We start from the raw sequence: 19,589 nt of genomic DNA, 5'->3' as shown, positions 1-19,589 counted from the left end.
AGTCTCTACCTTAAACGTGCCGTATAAATGCAAGTTGTTATTATTGAGCGTGATTGTTATTGTCTGCTCACATCTCCAATCGTAATTTCGAGGCTGTGATCTTTATATCCTATTACGGGATTTCCATCAGATAGGGTTTTGTGGAGGAAAAGAAAGAAAGAAAGACTTGCTTTTCACGACCTCAGGACATCTCAAAGCACTTTACAGCTAATGAGGTACTTTTGAAGTGTAGTCACTGTTGTAATGTAAGAAATGTGGCAGCCAATTTGCGCACAGCAAAGACCAACAAATAGCAATGTGATAATGACCAGCTAATCTGTTTTAGTGATGTTGGTTGAAGGATAAATATTTCTCTTACTCTTCTCCGAAATAGTGCCATGTGATCTTTTACGTCCACCTGAAAGGACAGACAGGGCCCTGGTTTAACACCTCTTCAGAAAGACTGCACCTCCAACAGTGCTGCACTCCCTCAGTACTGCACTGGAGTGTCAACCTGGAGTGGGAACAAGAACTCACAACCTTCTGATTCAGAGGCAAGAGCCACGGCTGACACCAAAGAGGTTAGGAGGTGTGATCAAAGCCTTGGTCAAAGAGTTGAGTTTTGGAAAGATTTTTAAAGGAGGAGAGGGAGGTGGAAAGTTATAATGAGGGAATTTCGGAGGTACTGGGCTAAATTTTCAACCCCTTGGCTACAAATTCCATTCACAAGCAAGGGTGGAATATTTAGCCCATATAAATATTCCTGTACAATCAATATAAAACATGGAGGGGTTGATTCTGTGATCCAGTGATTATAGCTGTGTGAAAATTAGCTGCTGTGTTTGCCTCCATTATACCAATGGCTGCACTTCAAAAGTAATTCATCGGCTGTGACAATCTTTGGGATGTTCTGAAGATTTGAACGGTGCCATATAAGTGCAAGTTTTTTTTTTCCAATGGCAAGCCATGCTCAAAGGGGAACGCAGATTGTCAACAGGGGTACAACATGATAGCCCCAATCCTCTGACCTTCACGTTTCCTGTCGGTACAGTTTCCCACTCTGAGCTCAGAATTGCAGATAGACCCACGAATGCGTCACTATATTATGTAGTACAGCATTGGTATCTATAAAAAAAGTGTAGTAGTTCAATAATTGTTAAATTAAACATGTTTAATACCCATAGGAGCTAATTTAATTCTATCCCATTTGTTTCATTCTTTGGAATTGAAAAATTTCAGTTCAAACCACATCTACTGGTCATCAGCCCTGGCTCAGTTGGTAGCACTTTCACTCTCTGGGTCAGAAGGTTGTGGATTCGAGCTCCAATTCAGCGACTTGTGCACAAAATCTAGGCTGACATTCCAATGCAAATCTGAGGAAGCACTGCGGTGTCGGAAGTGCCGTCTTTCAGATGGGTCATTAAACCAAGGCCCCATCTGCCCCCCTCAGTAAAATATCCCACGGCACTATTCCGAAGAAGAGCAGGGGAGCTCTCCCTGGCGTCCTGGCCAATATTAATCCCTCAACCAACATCACTAAAACAGATTATCTGGCCATTATCACATTGCTGTTTGTGGGAGCTTGCTATGCGCAAATTGGCTGCTGTGTTTCCTACATTACAACACTTATTGACTGTAAAGCACTTTGAGACATCCTGAGGTCGTGAAAGGCACTATATAAATGCAAGTCTTTCTTTTTCTTTTTACATTTACTCGAATGTCTCAAGGACCAAGCCTCTTGCTCTATCATCCAATTACTCATATATTCACCTAGGCACCAGCATACAGCCACCCACTCACCCACTCATTAACACACTGCTACCCTCTCTTCCACATAGTGTCACCACTTTGCCCACACACTTGTCACGTCCTCATCAACGTGCTCGCTCAGTCACCCACACACTCACCCACTCAACATCCGTGTGCTTCATTAACATTTGAAAAATCTTTTGCCCATTCTCTGTTTTTTCTCTCTCTTAGAAATTTCATCTGAAATTGAAAGAAATGCTGCACCAGATTTACATTCGACTGATTTTCTGATGCCTTGAAAACAGCAGTCAGTAAGGATCTTTGAAAATGATCATAGACTTGCTCGATCTGTCAGTACACATATAGCAGTACGTATATAAAGGAGTAAGTGTCCCCAATCTAAAAGAAGGAAAGATTTGCATTTATATAGCACCTTTCACAACCTCAGGACCTCCCAAAGCGCTTTACAACCAATGAAGTACTTTTTGAAGTGTAGTCACTGTTGTAATGTAGGAAACGCAGCAGCAAGCTCCCACAAACAGCAATGAAATAAATGATTAGGTCATCTTTGTTAGTGATGTTGGTTGAGGGATAAATATTGGCCAGGACACTGGGGAGAATTTCCCTGCTCCTCTTTGAGATAGTGCCATGGGATCTTTTACACCCACCTGAGAGGGCAGACGGGACCTCGGTTTAACGTTTCATCCGAGAGACAGCACCTCTGACAGTTCAGCACTCCCTCAGTACTTGCACTGGGAGTGTCAGACCTGGATTTTGTGCTCAAGTCTCTGGAGTGGAACTTGAACCCACAGACCTTCTGAGATAGAGGCGAGAGGGCTTCCAACTGAGCCATGGCTCACACCTGTCTTGTCAGGTGCTTGCACTGTAAAATAATTCATAACTTTGCACCTCCCCAGGAACATATGTGAATTTGTTGGACATGTACTCACTCTGCACTGATGCCCTAATAGCGAAATTCTGGCATCTGAGTCACATTCCTGTCAGGGCGCTGCATGAGTCAAGTTGGTGTACTTCTCTCATGTAAATCTGTCCTGGGTCCTGTTGTAGTCTTTGTAAACATATTACAATAGGAACATAGGAACAGGAGTAGGCCATTCAGCCCCTCGTGCCTGCTCTGCCATTTGATAAGATCATGGCTGATCTGTGATCTAACTCCATATACCTGCCTTTGGCCCATATCCCTTAATACCTTTGGTTGCCAAAAAGCTATCTATCTCAGAATTAAATTTAGCAATTGAGCTAGTATCAATTGCCGCTTGCGGAAGAGAGTTCCAAACTTCTACAACCCTTTGTGTGTAGAAATGTTTTCTAATCTCGCTCCTGAAAGGTCTGGCTCTAATTTTTAGACTGTGCCCCCTACTCCTAAAATCCCCAACCAGCGGAAATAGTTTCTCTCTATCCACCCTATCTGCTCCCCTTAATATCTTATGAACTTCGATCAGATCACCCCTTAACCTTCGAAACTCCAGAGAATACAACCCCAATCTCTCCTCGTAACTTAACCCTTGAAGTCCGGTTATCATTCTAGTAAACCTACGCTGCACTGCCTCCAAGGCCAATATGTCCTTCCGAAGGTGCAGTGCCCAGAACTGCTCACAGTACTCCAGGTGCGGTCTAACCAGGGTTTTGTATAGCTGCAGCATAACTTCTGCCCCCTTGTACTCTAGTCCTCTAGATATAAAGGCCAGCATTCCATTAGCCTTCTTGATTATTTTCTGCACCTGTTCATGACACTTCAACGATCTATGTACCTGAACCCCTTTGGACATCCACTGTTTTTTAACTTTTTACCATTTAGAAAGTACCCTGTTCTATCCTTTTTTGATCCAAAGTGGATGACCTCACATTTGTCTACATTGAATTCCATTTGCCACAGTTTTGCCCATTCACCTAATCTATCAATGAATTGAAAACGCACCCTGAGGTCAGATCAAAATGTGGTTGAGGTTGTTTTGGTGAGGTAGGCGGTAAGGGGCCGTTTTACAAGTATGTACCCCCGACAGGGAGCTTGGCCCAATGGGAGCATGTATAAGAAATTTGAGCGCGCATTGGTCACGATTTCTGACCATTCAACTCCCGTCGTTCTTCTCCTTCCAAAAATACCGCCCCTGTGGACCGCTGCGACGTGAAGGCATCGTGACTGCTTCCTGGACAACAGTCGTAGATGTACAAAATGATGATAAATAATTGGGCACAAGCCCTTGCTTTTCATGTAGGGCGTGGGATTAATACGAGGAGCCCTGATACCCACATGGAGGCCATAATCGACACGTTGCGCTTCTGGAAACCGTACCGCCTGATGAAAGCTCTGCGCCCTGCGCAGATATAACTTAGTTTTCACAGGGCCAGAACATCTACCTTTCAGTCATGACAATGATTGCTCCTGCCTCCCTGTGCCACATCCTCTGACTGATTCCTCTCGTCTGGCATCACTCTCCACTTGCGGTACACAGGCAGGAACAGAGGGAAAAATCTGCTGGCAGTGGCACTCCTCCTGGCCCCAGCGGGCTGTAAAACTGGCATCGGGGTTCTATTATTCTAGTCAGAAGGTCGTGGGTTCAAGTCCCACTCCAGCAACTTGAGCACATAATCCAGGCTGACACACTCGGTGCGGTACTGAGGGAGTGCTGCACTGTTGGAGGTGCCGTCTGCCCTCTCAGGTGGACGTAAAAGATCCCATGGCCACTATTCGAAGAAGAGCAGGGGACTTCTGCCCTGGTGTTGTGGCCATATTTATCCCACAGCAATAAAAAAAACAACAGATTATCTGGTCTTTATCACATTTGCTGTTTGTGGGATCTTGCTGTGCACAAATTGGCTGCCACGTTTCCTACATTACAACAGTGACTACACTTCAAAAAGTATTTCATTTGTTGTAAAGTGCTTTAGAACGTCCTGAGGTCATGAAAGGCTTTGTATAAATGCAAGTTCTTTCTTTCTTTCTAACTACGTAAAAGGATCTTGATTAGCATAAATTCATGAGCATCCCGTCTGAGTTAGGTGGGCTCCTCACGGCCCGGCTTTAAGATAGCCACGGTACGGAAAAAGAGCGGTGAGTGGGCCACTTTGATTTTAATGCCCATACCACATGGTTTCTGTTCATCGGATGGAGTTAAATTCCCCCATTATTGTCACAAGCCATGAGTGGAGACATTTTTTAAAAATTCGTTCATGGGATGTGGGCGTCGCTGGCAATGCCGGCATTTATTGCCCATCCCTAATTGCCCTTGAGAAGGTGGTGAGTTTGCCTTCTTGAACCGCTGCAGTCCATGTGGTGACGGTTCTCCCACAGTGCTGTTAGGAAGGGAGTTCCAGGATTTTGACCCAGCGACGATGAAGGAACGGCGATATATTTCCAAGTCGGGATGGTGTGTGACTTGGAGGGGAACGTGCGGGTGGTGTTGTTCCCATGTGCCTGCTGCTCTTGTCCTTCGAGGTGGTAGAGGTCGCGGGTTTGAGAGGTGCTGTCAAAGAAGCCTTGGCGAGTTGCTGCAGTGCATCCTGTGGATGGTACACACTGCACCCACAGTGCGCCGGTGGTGAAGGGAGTGAATGTTTAGGGTGGTGGATGGGGTGCCAATCAAGCGGGCTGCTTTGTCCTGGATGGTGTCGAGCTTCTTGAGTGTTGTTGGAGCAGCAGTCATCCAGGCAAGTGGAGAGTATTCCATCACACTCCTGACTTGTGCCTTGTAGATGGTGGAAAGGCTTTGGGGAGTCAGGAGGTGAGTCACTCGCCGCAGAATACCCAGCCCCTGACCACAGTGGTGTTGCGACAGCCCTTGTTTTAATTATCTGGGGTGGAGATGCCCAGTTCAGTCATTAACTTGTGCAAAGTAAAAAAAAAGAATCAATTACCTACTGCTGTCATCACTCATCTTGACGAGTTCATGTAAATGCAGTGCAGAAATAATTGACTTGACAAAATGTGAGCTGGTGTCACATTCATGAATTCTCAATTATATTACTTAGTCCTGCATGCATTCCAGCATATTAAAAAATTAATTTAATTTTTGAAGATGAAAATTGTGCCAATGGTCACGGGGCAGAAATTGGACCTTGATTTACGGGCATAAAACGGACACAACGAGGCCCAATTTCGGGGAGCAAGGTCCTGCGCCCCATTATCGCCTGAAAAATGTCTGCCCCGAAATTCTGTTTGGTCCTGGCCGGGCCCCCCCCACCCCTCCCCATTGCTCGCTCCAACTCCCCTCCTGAAACATGCCTTCAGGCCACTGCTTGAGCAGCACTGAGTCTAGGCCCAAAACTAAGCCCAAACGAACTTTCACCCCACAGTCTCCGTCTCTCTCCCCCTCTCTCTCTCCTAAAAAAATACACAGGTCCAAAGATGGAGGTATCAATTGCAAGTGATATTCACTCATTTTGGTCTCAAAACGTGGCCTATAGGAGCCATGCCATCTTAAAAAAATTAATGATTTATTCCATTGGATTTGCAATCTGCCTCCCCTGTGGCTGCATTTAACCTGCAAGTTTGATGTCAGCATGAAATGGTTTGTGCTTCTCATCGACACGAATCGTACAGACAGTGTAAATCTGGAGCCAGGGTTTGAGCTGAGTCCAGGGAGAAGCAATGTAAGAATCCCTGCAGGGGGTTAGTCTCTCACCACTCAGCTTTGACACCAGATGGAGTGTAAATCCCATGCTGTGGTTGAGCCTGGTTTACAAAGTGCTCAAGGCTGTCCGTTGGGCAATTTTTTTTAACATTACATAGGGACAGGAGGAGGCCGTTCAGCCCCTCGAGCCTGTTCCGCCATTCAATTAGTTCATGGCTGATCTGTACCTCAACCCCATCTACCCGCCTTTGCTCCCTATCCCTTGACACCCTCACCCAACAAAAATCTATCAATCTCACTCTTCAAAATTTCAATTGTCCCCCAGCCTCCACAGCCTTTTGGGGAAGACAGTTCCAGATTTCCACTGCTCTTTGTGCGAAAAAGTGCTTCCTGATTTCACTCCTGAATGGCCTAGCTCTGATTTAAGATTATGACCCCTTGTTCTGGATTCCCCCACCAGAGGAAATAGTTTCTCTGTATCGACCCTATCAAAACCCCTAATCATTTTGAACACCTCGATTAGATCATTCCTCAACCTTCTAAACGCAAGGGAATACAAGCCAAGTTTATGCAACCTGTCCTCATAATTTAACCCTTTAAGCCCCAGTATCATTCTGGTGAACCTGCGCTGCACCCACCCCCCCCCCCCCCCCCCCCCTCCAAGGCTAATATATCCTTCCCGAGGTGCGATGCCCAAAGCCGAACTCAGTACTCCTGATGGGGTCTGACCAAGGCTCTGTACAACTGAAGCATAACTTCCTCACTTTTGAACTCCAATCTCCTTGAGATAAACGCTGGCATTCCATCAGCCTTTTTGATTATGTTTTGTACCTGTGCACTAGCTTTTAGTGATTTGTGCACATGGACCCCCAAATCCCTTTGCTCCTCCACAGCTCCTGGTCTCTCACCATTAAGAAAATGTTCCGATTTGTCTTTATCGGATCCAAAGTGGATGACCTCACACTTCCCCACACTGAACTCCATCTACCATAATCTGCCCATGTCCCTTTGTAACTTCCTGCTCCCATCCACACAACCTCCCGTGCAAAGCCTTGACTAAAAAGCAAAGACAGGGTATAACTGGAGTGGTGAATTACTGCTTTGCCAGGCAGCTAACAGATTGGGGCAGCCGTGAGAAGCCAATTTCACCTATAAGGCATTAATCATGGGCTACATATGGGGAGTGGGACTAATTGGATAGATCTTTGACAGGCATGGTGGGCTGAATGGCCTCCTTCTGTGCTGTATCATTCTATGAGTCTATGAAATGATTTCCTCACCATCTTAAATTAACGGTCAGAAAATTGGGTGCAACCTGTGCTCGAAGTTCTGATATGTGTTTCCAGGCGGCAAGGCTCTCCACCGGGAGCCCCAATCCGGACAGCTTTGGTCTGAAGTAGAATTGCAATACAGTAGAGGATGGTAGCGTCTTCGAAAGATTTGATTGTTTGGTTGCAGTTTCTGCAAGTCAAACACTGTGATTTATCCGCCTGCTTCTCAGTTTAGATCAGAAAAATTAATTTAGGAGTTCACCAGTTCACTCTCCCCAACCCCGCCTCACGCACACACACACACACACACACACACACGCAAACACACATATGGATTTGAATTAATGGTAAATTGTTTTGTAAACTGGTAATTTTCTACAAACTCTATGTGTTTACGTAAAAATTGTAACACGGAAATATGCCGTTCGACCCAATTAATCCGTGTTGGTGTTTATCTTCCACACGTGCAGTAGACCTAATGCCACATGCCTGTCCTGCTCCCATATCCTGTTATTCCCCTTTTCCTTCAAGCCCCTAGCTAACCTATTCTTAAATGTTGACGTGGTCTCTGCTTCAGTCACGAGCTCCAGCAATGCATTCCACAGCCTCCGTGTAAAGATGTTTTCTCTTGTCTGCAGGCTTTGTTGAAGCCTGATTACTTCCAGATGTTGCAAAGCTGTTATCTTGTACCATTATCTTCCTCGGCAAAGTTCAGAGCACCAGTACAGTGAGGCACTATTCTCTGTTTTCTCATTGCCTTGTGTGTTGTGAATGAAGCCCCCTGATTGACAAGCGGAGGTGTTAATCTGTCTGCCGATGGCTTGTCTTCGTCATGGAGCTCTGATTCATCCTCAGAGCCTTGGAACTGAAAAGATTGCAGCTAAGCCATGAAGATGAGTCACTGAGAACACAACAATTAGAACAAAACTTCAGTCGTTCTGTGTGCCTGCTAGCTCTTATTTCGACAGACTGACGAGGGCAAGATCGTGTCATCAAAATATTCCCACTTTGTCACCAAACTGCAGGTAACAGAGACGCGAGCCTCAACCAGTTTTAGATCTCAGTTCTAATGCTGCTTCACATCTACTGAAAATGTACATTTATATCCAGACTAGTCTAAATTTTACCTGCATAGCAACAGTGACTACACTTCACATATGAGAGGCAGATTTTCCTGTTCCTGAACCCGGGGCGAATACAGGAAAATCGGACAGGTGGGAGACTATTACCCAAGCCCACCCAATTTTGAAGTCCGTTTAAATCGATAAACAGAAAATTCGGCCGGGCTCCAATAGTGGCGTGGACTGCCGCTCGGCCAACTTTCCTGCATTCCCTGAATCCAACAACCCAGCCAGGAACAGGAAAATCTGGGGGGGGGGGGGGGGGGGGGGTGGTGAAGTTCATTTTGGTTCCGTAAAGCAAAATGGGCGATGGCGAATCGGCAGCCCGTTTTATACCACACCTGACTTTCTTTTCCAATGAAAGAAGTTAACGAAAACCGGGCGGAGGGTAAAGCAGCCTGCCGATTCACAGTCGCCCGTTTTACACTACTGTCGAATTTCGCCCCAAACTCTTCCTTCCTTTCTATGTGTGACTGGTTCTTTAGCTTTAATGTAGAGTGCTGCTTATATTATGTTACAATACATTGGATCCTCACTATAACATTTTCTGATATGTTTACAGGGCTATGGGGAAAGAGCAGGAAAGTGGGACTAATTGGATAGCTCTTTCAACAAGACCTGGGTGTCCTTGTACGCCAGTCGCTGAAAGCGAGCATTCAGGTGCAGCAAGCAGTTAGGAAGGCGAATGGTATGTTGGCCTTCATTGCAAGAGGATTTGAGTACAGGAGCAGAGATGTCTTACTGCAGTTATACAGGGCCTTGGTGAGACCACATCTGGAGTATTGTGTGCAGTTTTGGTCTCCTTATCTGAGGAAGGATGTCCTTGACATGGAGGGAGTGCAATGAAGGTTTACCAGACTGATTCCTGGGATGGCAGGACTGACGTATGAGGAGAGATTGGGTTGACTAGGCCTATATTCACTAGAGTTTAGAGGAATGAGAGGTGATCTCATCGAAACATATAAAATTCTAACAGGACTAGACAGACTAGATGCAGGGAGGATATTCCCGATGATTGGGGAGTCCAGAACCAGGGGTCACAGTCTCAGGATACGGGGTATGCCATTTAGAACCGAGATGAGGAGAAATTTCTCCACCACAGAAGACAGTGGAGGCCAAGTCATTAGATGTATTCAAGAAGGAGATAGATATATTTCTTAATGCTAAAGGGATCAAGGGATATGGGGAAAAAGCGGGAACAGGGTACTGAGTTAGCCGATTGGCCATTATCATTTTGAATGGAGTGGCAGGCCCGAAGGGCTGAATGGCCTACCCTTGCTCCTATTTTCTATGTTTCTAAGAGCTGGTACAGGCACGATGGGCCAAATGGCCTACTCTTGTGCTGTACCTACTATGATACTATGATATTATAACATCTGCTAAAACTTGTATTTTGGACGTAGACCATCATAGATCCCAGTAAAGGTCAATAAAGAACATAAGGCCATATTTTTCTCTTTTAGAAATAATTATTAAAGTATACCTGTTTCTGATCATGACTATCATCTGCTCCCCCCTCTCTCCCCTTGGCCCCCATCACTTCTGAAATTTCCCACCAGAGTTAATGGGGGAAGGTACAACACAATGGATGCAAATGTCAGAATGTACGTCAACCGTCATTTGTGCCATAACAACGCTTGGTGCCAGAAATGGGTACGGTGGTGTCGTGGTTATGTTAGTGGACTAGTTAATCCTGGTATATGTGAGTTCAAATCTCACATGGTAGTTTGAGAATTTGAAAAGGAGGATGCTTATTCTCCCCCTGGTATCTAATGCTGCTCTGGGGCACATTAACTGTTAGATGGCCTTCTCCATTTGTTAGGGTCCGGCTCGTTCTTTTTATGATATACCTTTTTATTATTTGAGTTTAGCCTTGGAGATTTGCATCGTTTAATGTTTGCTTCTACATAGTGGGTCAAAAGCTGATTATTGATTGAATAATGAATGCTGCTTTCTTCCTCAGAAGCACCAAAAAGCCACTGGCAATGGGGGGGTGGGGGGAGCAGGGAGTGGGGGTGGGGGGAGTGGGGGTGGGTGGGGTGGGGGGCCGGGGAGTGGGGATGGGGGGGGTGGGGGGGTGGGGGGAGTGGGGATCGGGGAGTGGAGGTGGGGGTGGGGAGCAGGCGTGTGGAGAGTGGGGAGTGTGGGGATCGGGGAGTGGGGGTGGGGGCGGGGAGCGGGGAGTGGGGAACGAGGAGTGAGGGGGGGCGGGGTGGGGGTGGGGGGAGCGTGGAGCTGGGTGGCGGGGATGGGGGAGAAGCGGTGGGGGGTTGGGGGCAGGGCGGGGCGTGGATGGGGGGAGTGGGGATCATGGAGTGGGAGTGGGGGGGCGGGGCGGGGTGGGGGGCAGGAGGGGATGGGAGTGGGGATGGGGGGTGGTGGTAGGATAGGTGGGGCAGGGGTGGGGATGTAAGGAGAACTGCACGGGACTGTGCCCCCAAACTTTGCAGGGTTAGCGGGAGATCTCTTAATTAGCATCCAATGGTGGGCACCCATGCCACTAGTGATGCATCTCCACAAGGCCACATGTTAAAGCACAAGTTCCCGGTTGCGGTACTGACTTCTCTTCCCTTTAAGAACTGTGACGAGTTCCCCATGACCGACCCTCTTTGTAAAGGGGCTGTATTTAAAATATTACCTGTTTTTTTTCTTCAGGCTCATTCGTGCCACGACCTCCAAGGTGGGCTCCACTACCACCTATCGGTAGCCTGGTAGCTGCCATCGATGATGCCCTGGGTCCTCGTGAGGCTCAGGGGATGCAGGAAATCCTGGTGTTGGAATTCCTCCCCGCCCCCCCCCTGAAGCCCCACCCACCAGCCCCCTTCCTCCAACACTGGCCTTGTAAGGAGAAGGCAGAGGAGCCAATCCTTGCAGGATCCTCAACGTAAGGTCAGGGACCCAAGGACTCCTGATCCCCGCCTAATAACTGCCCATCCCCGCACATTCGTACGGGCGCCAGTCACGACACCAGAGACAGCTCGCCGGGCGCATGGGGTTGGGGCAGCAAGATTAGCTGGCCTAGGTCGTCGCGAGAGTCCAGGGGAGGGAGGGAGGGTGTCAGGAGCGGGGTGGGGGAAGATCGGTGGCCAGGCAGGCGCCCAGCGAAATAAATGTGGAGCCAGAAGGAGCATTTCTGCCTCGTGCGGCTCCACAATAAGGTATGTAGAAAAGTTCAAACTAACCTTTGAGGACCCTTGGTTTGGCTGCGCGAAGGACCTGTGCGTAGCCTGCATGGCGCATGCCAATTTTGCAAAGGTTGCCTCAAACAGGCATTAGGCCTCCTATTTGCATATATAAAGAGCCTAATGCCAGTTTCAGTCGCGCACCCTGGACGTCTATGGAGGAGCCTTTACCAATATGGCAGGAGATGTATCTCCAGCGCCATATTGGACCCTTAGGTGCCCGTTTTACGCCTGTGATCTAATTTCTAGGCCATAGAGAGGCAAAGCCCGAAGTATATGATAGTAGATAAGCAATGGCAAACATTTAAAGAAATATTTCATAATTCACAACGAACATACAAATTGACATGTTGATAAATAAAAGCTCCTTGGGAAAAGTGATCCATCCGTGGCTAACTAAAAAAGTTAAGGATAGTATTAGATTAAAAGAAGAGGCTTATAATGTTGCCAAGCAGAGTAGTAAGCCTGAGGATTGGGAGAGTTTTAGAAACCAGCAAAGGATGATGAAAAAATTGATGAAGAGGGAGAAAATAGAATGAGATTAAACTAGCAAGAAATATAAAAACGGATTGTAAGAGCTTCTACAAGTATGTAAAAAGGAAGAGAGTAGCGAAAGTAAACGTGGGTCCCTTAGAGGTTGAGACAGGAGAAATTATAATGGGGAATAAGGAAATGGCAGAGACATTAAACAAATATTTTGTATCTGTCTCACAGTAGAAGGCACAAATAGTGGGGAACCAAGGGGCTAATGAGAGTGAGGAACTTAAAGTAATTAATATTAATAAAGAAAAAGTACTGGTGAAACTAAGGGGACTAAAAGCCGACAAATCCCCTGGACCTGATGGTCTACATCTTAGGGTTCTAAAAGAGGTGGCTGCAGAGATAGTGGATGCATTGGTTATGATCTTTCAAAATTCAAGATTCTAGAACAGTCCCAGTAGATTGGAAGTTAGCAAATGTAACCCCGCTATTCAAGAAAGGAAGGAGAGAGAAAACAGGGAACTACAGGCCAGACATCATTTGTCAGGAAAATGCATTATTAAGGAAGTGGTAACAGGCACTTAGAAAATCATAATATGATTAGCCAGAGTCAACATGGTTTTATGAAAAGGAAATCGTGTTTGACCAGTCTATTAATGTTTTTTGAGGATGTAACTAGCAGGGTAGATAAAGTGAAACCAATGGATGTAGTATATTTGGACTTTCAAAAGGCATTCGATAAGGTGCCACACAAAAGGTTGTTACACAAGATAAGGGCTCATGGGGTTGGAGGTAATATATTAGCATGGATTGAGGACTGGTTAATGGACAGAAAAGAGAGTAGGAATAAACGGGTCATTTTCAGGTTGGCAGGCTGTAACTAGTGGGGTGCCGCAAGGATCAGTGCTGGGGCCTCAGCTATTTACAATCTATATTAATGACTTAGATGAAGGGGCCGGGTGTAATGTATCCAAGTTTGCTGACGATACAAAGCTAGGTGGGAAAGTAAGCTGTGAGGAGGGCACAAAGAGGCTGCAAAGGGATATTGACAGGTTAAGTGAGTGGGCGAGAAGGTGACAGATGGAGTATAATGTGGGGAAATGTGAGGTTATTCACTTTGGTAGGAAGAATAAAAAAACAGAATATTTTTTAAATATTAAAAATACTTAACTATTAAATGTTGGTGTTCAGAAAGATTTGTGTGTCCTTGTCCACGAAACACAAAAAGTTAGCATGCAGGTACAGCAAGCAATTAGGAAGGCAAATGGTATGTTGGCCTTTATTGCAATGGGGTTAGAGTACAAGAGTAAGGAAGTCTTACTACAATTGTACAGGGCGTTGGTGAGACCACACCTGGAGTACTGTGTACAGTTTTAGTCTCCTTACCTAAGGAAGGATAAACTTACCTTAGAGGCGGTGCAATGAAGCTTCACCAGATTGATTCCTGGGATGAGAGGGTTGTCCTATGAAGAGAGGTTGAGTACAATGGACCTATATTCTCTGGGTTTTAGAAGAATGAGAGATGAACTCATTCAAATGTATAAAATCCTTAGAGGGCTTGACAGGGTGAATGTGGAAAGGCTGTTTTCCCTGGCTGGAGAGTCTAGAATTAGGGGGCATAGTCGCAGGATAAGGGGTGGGAGATTTAGGACTGAGATGAGGAGGAATTTCTTCGCTCAAGGGGTGGTGAATCTTTGGAATACTTTACCCTAGAGGGCTGTGGATGCTCAGCCGTTGAGTATATTCAAGGCTGAGATCGATAGATTTTTGGACTCCAAGGGAATCAAGGGAAATGGAGATCAGGCGGGAAGTGGAGTTGAGGTTGAAAATCAGGCATGATCTTATTGAATGGTGGAGCAGGCTCGAGGGGCCGAATGGCCTACACCTGCTCCTATTTCTTATGTTCTTATGTATTTAATATTCGGGATGGCGTTTTGGGAATAATAAAAAAAAATCAGCAACACGGTTCCGGTCCCCATAATTACAAAAAGGATATAGAGGCACCAGAGAAGGTGCAAAAAGATTGATACCAGAATTGAGAGGTTATAACTAGCAGGAAAAACTGAACAGGCTGGGCTCTTTTCTCGAGAAAAGGTACAGATGGGGGGTGACCTAATAGAGGTCTTTAAAATGATCAAGGGTTTTGATACGGTAAACGAAGAGAAGATGTTTGCACTTGTCGGGGAGTCAAACACTAGGGGCCATAAGTATCCGATAATCAATAATAAATCCAATAAAGAATTCAGAAGAAACTTCTTTACTCAGAAAGTGGTTAGAATGTGGAACTTGCTACCACATGGAACAGTTGAGGCAAATAGCATAGACGCCTTTAAGGGGAAATTAGATAAACACATGAGGGAGAAAGGAATAGAAGGATATGCTGATAGGATGAGCTGAAGTAGGGTGTGTTGGAATTCCGTATGCCGGTACAGAGATTCCTGTCAATTAATCCGAACTGACACCATATTGGTTGGAGAATTGAGGTTTTTATTGTTCACAGACAGCGTTTGATCATTTTATATAACAATCATTGAGCAGTAACTAACTGTCTTAATCAAGCATGATATTACCCGTTTAGCAAGTGGGCAGCCGGCACGGATGGCCCGCTCCTAGTTGTTCCTCGGAGAGTTACACAGGGTTAGGTCGAAGCCAGCATGGATCACCTGGATATGTCTAACTCCCCTTCCCCTCCGACTGTGGGACTTCTGGCTAAAGTACCCTATTTTTTGCCTGAGGAATGTGCAGTTTTGCATGTACTGTTTGCAGGTGGTGGGCTAGATAATAGTATTAGTTTCTCTTTTTCTTATCTGGGCAAGAGTGGCCAAAATATTCCTGGAATCAGCGCAAAGGTCATCCTGCAGCCGGTAGCATTTTCGCAGAAGCAGAAGGAAGGTTCTCCGATATCGCTGACTCAGGCAGCTTCTTGAGGGTCTGAAGCTTTGCAGCTTTCCTGTTGTTTAAACAGAAGCAGAGCAAAGGTTCTCCAAAATAGCTGACGCAGGCAGTGACCTAAGGGTCTGCAGCTTCTCTGTTATCTGACTACATTGTTCTGTTAGGAGGGTCAGTAATTTTCCATGCTGCTGCTTCATTATACTTTGCCCCCCTGCCTGGTTTGCTGCTTAATCTTAGTTTTTAATCCGTTTACAGCTGATTTCATATTTAATAGATTCTTAGCTTGTTTGATAGATTCTTACAGGCGGCAGAGGCTCATGTGGAGCATAAACACCGGCATAGACCAGTTGGGCCGAATGGCCTGTTTCTGTGCTGTAAATTCTATGTAATTCTACGTTACACAAATATGCTTTGCAGTAAAAACAGCAATAAGCGAGATACCTTCGAGAATTGAACCTTGTGGCAATGGTCAGGGTGAAGAACAGCCCTTCTAAATTACATAGATTCTCAGGGAACCTTTGGTGTAATTGAGTATGCAGTTTGATGGACCATTGTGTGAGATGTCACTTAGTTGGAACCTGGCCATAATCACAGGGAATAATCAGAGATCAACCTGGACCATCACTGAATGTTTTTTTTTTAACCGCAGTCAAACAGTTTAATTTCGGCAATGTTGCCTTTGTAAGAAATTGAAAATTCTTATCAGTCATTAGTCAAGGTGAAAGCAATGAAGGCTGTCTACTGATGTGAGGGGAGATTTGCATGGCTTCTAATGCTAAGTCTTGCATGCAGTTTATGGATCAGCTACTATTATCTCTGGAAACAGAAATTTCTATAATGGTCGGACATGACCTTTCTGAATATGCTGTGCTTCACATACACACAAAGCAATGTTGTCCCATTCGATGCCTTTCACTATTACTTAAAGTAGACTATACACGCGAGAGCATTAATGTAGATTGAATAAAGGGCCAGTAATCAATTCTGAGTAACCAGTTAATAAGAGGCCTGTGTAGACAATAAACATATTTAAGAATTTTCCTTCTCTCAGTATTTATTTATCTCTCTGATCCTCACATTTTATTTATACCTTGCAATATTTAAAATATTTTCAGCCACCTTACATCGATAAGACCGAAGGCCTATAAATTTATTATTAATATGTAAAGGGCAAATTTACTGTGGACCTTGGTCATAATAATAATAGCAACACGACTCCTTGTTCAAAAATACAAGATTCGAATGAGTGTCGCCGATATCAGAGAACAAATGCTCGGTGTTCCCATGTGACGTTCCTGTCTTTTAACAGAGACTTTACCTACTTAAATGAAACAATTTAATGCCTCTATTAAAATAATGACAGAACATCAACGGAATCTGTTCATGAGTTGGTCTGGGAATATTGCTAACAGTAATTTCTGGCCTTTGTTGATAATCTCAGGCCTGGATATAACACACATTTCTTATAGAAAGAAAGAACTTGCATTTATACAGCACCTTAGACAATGCCCCGAAGCACTTTACAACCAATTAAGTACTTTTGAAGTGTCACCACTGTTGTAATATAGGAAAGGCGACAGCCAATTTGCACACAGCAAGATCCCACAAACAGCAATGTGATAATGACTACATGATCGGTTTTTAATGATGTTGGTTGAGGGATAAATATTGGCCAGGATACCAGGGAGAACTCCTATCCTGCTCTTTTCCAAATAGTGCCATGGGATCTTTTACATCCACCTGAGAGGGTAGATAGGGCCTCAGATTAACATCTCATCCGAAGATGGCACCTCCAACAGTGCAGCACTCCCTCAGTATCACACTAGAGTGTCAACCTAGATTTTGTTCTGCAAATCTCTGGATTGAGACTTGAACCCACAACTTTCTAACTTAAAGGCAAGAGTACTAATCACTGAACCACAGCTGACACCATGGATTAAATTGCCATTGTATTTAAGTAGGGCATGGGTAAGAAAAAGACAAAGATCATTTTGACCCAGGTATAAAGCGGTTGTGACAACACCCTGAATTCCACAGATGAAAAGGACACAAGGTGAAAGAAGGTACAAAATAAAATTAAAGGCAGCAATACAGAAGAAAACCAGGAGAAATAGCGAAAGTGTGGAAAGGAAGCAAAAAGATTAGAAAGGCTGAGAGAATATGAAAAACCACGGCAGTCAACATATAAGGATTATAAACATATCAAAAGCAAGGGAATAATTAAAGAAGGGTTGGGATTGATGGCTATACGGGTACAGTGATGTAGTCGTCATGTTACTGGACTAGTAATTTAGTAGGCCAGGACTAATAATCCAAAAGGATGTGAGTTCAAATCCCACCATTGCAGTTTGAGAATATGAATTCAGTTTAAAATAAATCTGGAAATAAAAAACTGGTATCAAAATTAACCAGCTGTTAAATTGCCATAAAAACTGATTTGGTATATATGTGACTCCAATCCCACACCAATGTGGTTGACTCTGAAGTGGCACATAGGGCAGTTAAGGAAATGGTATTAAAATGGTGAAACAGACTTTAAAGTTGATAAGTCATCAGGACTAGATGGTCTAGACTACAGAACACCGAGGGAGGGTAGCAGAGACAACGACTTTAATTTTCCAGAATTCTTTGGAGACAGGAATTATCCCAAAGGACTGGTGTGTGGAAAATATTACACTTCTTCAAAAAAAAAGGGGAAAGGGATAAACCAAGTGGCTACAGAGCAGTTAGACTCATGTTGATAGTCAGGCAACTGCTAGAGACTATAATAAGGGGTAACATCAGCGAGCCCGTAGTAAATGTGTGAGCTAATTAGAGACAGACAATTTGTTAAAGGTCAAGTCATGCTGGATTAATTTAACTAAGATCTTCAGGTAAGTTATTAAGCAGGAAGACAAAGTGAAACAGGTATATATTTGGCCTTTAAAAAGGTGTTTTATAAGTACCAGATAAGAGACTTGTTGGGAAGATTAAAGGCCATATTGTTAACGGCAAAGTGTCGAATAAACAACGGGCCGTAGCTAGTGTCTACACCTGTAAACCTATGGTTTGTACTCATTCAGTTTAACTCCAATGCTGTTCTGTTTGTCCCTTTGCGATGCCCACTTTTGCAGGTTTAGGCAAAATTCTTCCCTTTGACTTTACTCTTTACTTTTTAAGACTTTGCATTTGGCTCTGGGCTGTTAGCACCTAAAGTCTGAATTAATCTAAAAGCTCATTCTCAGTATTTGATGTAACTGAATTACATTATTTAACTGAAAAAATTGTATTGGTGACTGGTGAAACTGAACCTTCGAAACAAAAATATTGCAAAACAAAGATACCAGCATAAATGGTCTGTAAATGTCGAGTGAATTTTCCACATAGTTACCAAAAAGAGAAAAAGAAAGTAATTGCATTTATATAGCATTGTTCATGACCTCAGGATGTCCCAAAGTGCTTTAAAGCCAATTATGTACTTTTGAAATGTGGTCACTGTTGTAATGTAGGAAACCCGGCAGCCAATTTGTGCACAGCAAGGTCCCACAAACAGCAATGTGATAATGACCAGATAATATGATTTTAGGTATTGGTTGAGGGATAAATATAGGCCAGGACACTGGGGAGAACTCCCCTGCTCTTCTTTGAAATAGTGCCATGGGATCTTTTACGCCCACCTGAGAGGGCAGAAGGGGCCTCAGTTTAACATCTCATCTGAAAGACGGCACCTCTGACAGTGCAGCACTCCCTCAGTAACGTACTGAAGTGTCAGCCTAGATTATGAGCTCAAGTCCCTGGGGTGGGACTTGCACCCACAACGTTCTGACATGGCTGACATCTATGAGTAAAGCACAACCCAACTGGCTAAGGTCCTAATACCAGATTTCAGCTACTGGCCACCATAATGGAGGAACTCTTTGATAGAACACAATAAAAGCTTTATGTACGTGCTGTGACAATTCTCTTGGATCTGGGTACTCTTCACTTATGACTGGCTCAGGGGAGTTTTGGAGGATTCTAACCTTTCATACTTTAAATCAGGGGCTCCCCATGAGACACAAGCAGCCCATGAAGCCCAGGCAACTCATGAGGGGTAATTTTATGAATTCTTGTCCCCGACGTGGAACTTCACCTGCCGGGAGCACCTGTTGGAAATTTGGGTGCGCACTCTAGGTTTAAGAACAATCCTCTCTGGCTAAAGAAAAACGAACTAAAAATCATCAAGTATTCCATTGGACCATTCTGTGGGACTTGGACACAAGAGCCTACAGATGGACAAACCAAAGAAAGCATCTTAATTACGCATGATAACAAAATCCTCAAAGGTCAATAAACTATGAAGAA

At 44.6% G+C, this 19,589-nt stretch overlaps 1 long non-coding RNA gene across 2 annotated transcripts in view; it reads left to right on the top strand.

Annotated features, from left to right (window-relative positions):
• Positions 1-1,957: 1,957 nt before the first annotated feature.
• Positions 1,958-19,589, top strand: part of LOC137334940 (uncharacterized) — a 146,660-nt gene continuing 129,028 nt past the window's right edge. The window contains exon 1 of one of the 2 annotated variants that reach the window (XR_010966272.1): positions 1,958-2,039. This is a non-coding gene — a long non-coding RNA (uncharacterized lncRNA). Of the gene's footprint in view, positions 2,040-8,246; positions 8,617-19,589 lie in introns of those variants that run through there. The other variant, XR_010966273.1, reaches the window with a different exon arrangement.

The sequence above is a fragment of the Heptranchias perlo genome, chromosome 18 (assembly GCF_035084215.1).
Source record: "Heptranchias perlo isolate sHepPer1 chromosome 18, sHepPer1.hap1, whole genome shotgun sequence".
NCBI lineage: Eukaryota > Metazoa > Chordata > Chondrichthyes > Hexanchiformes > Hexanchidae > Heptranchias > Heptranchias perlo.
Note: the sequence above shows the minus strand (reverse complement) of the source record. Positions and strands in the feature narration are given on the sequence as shown.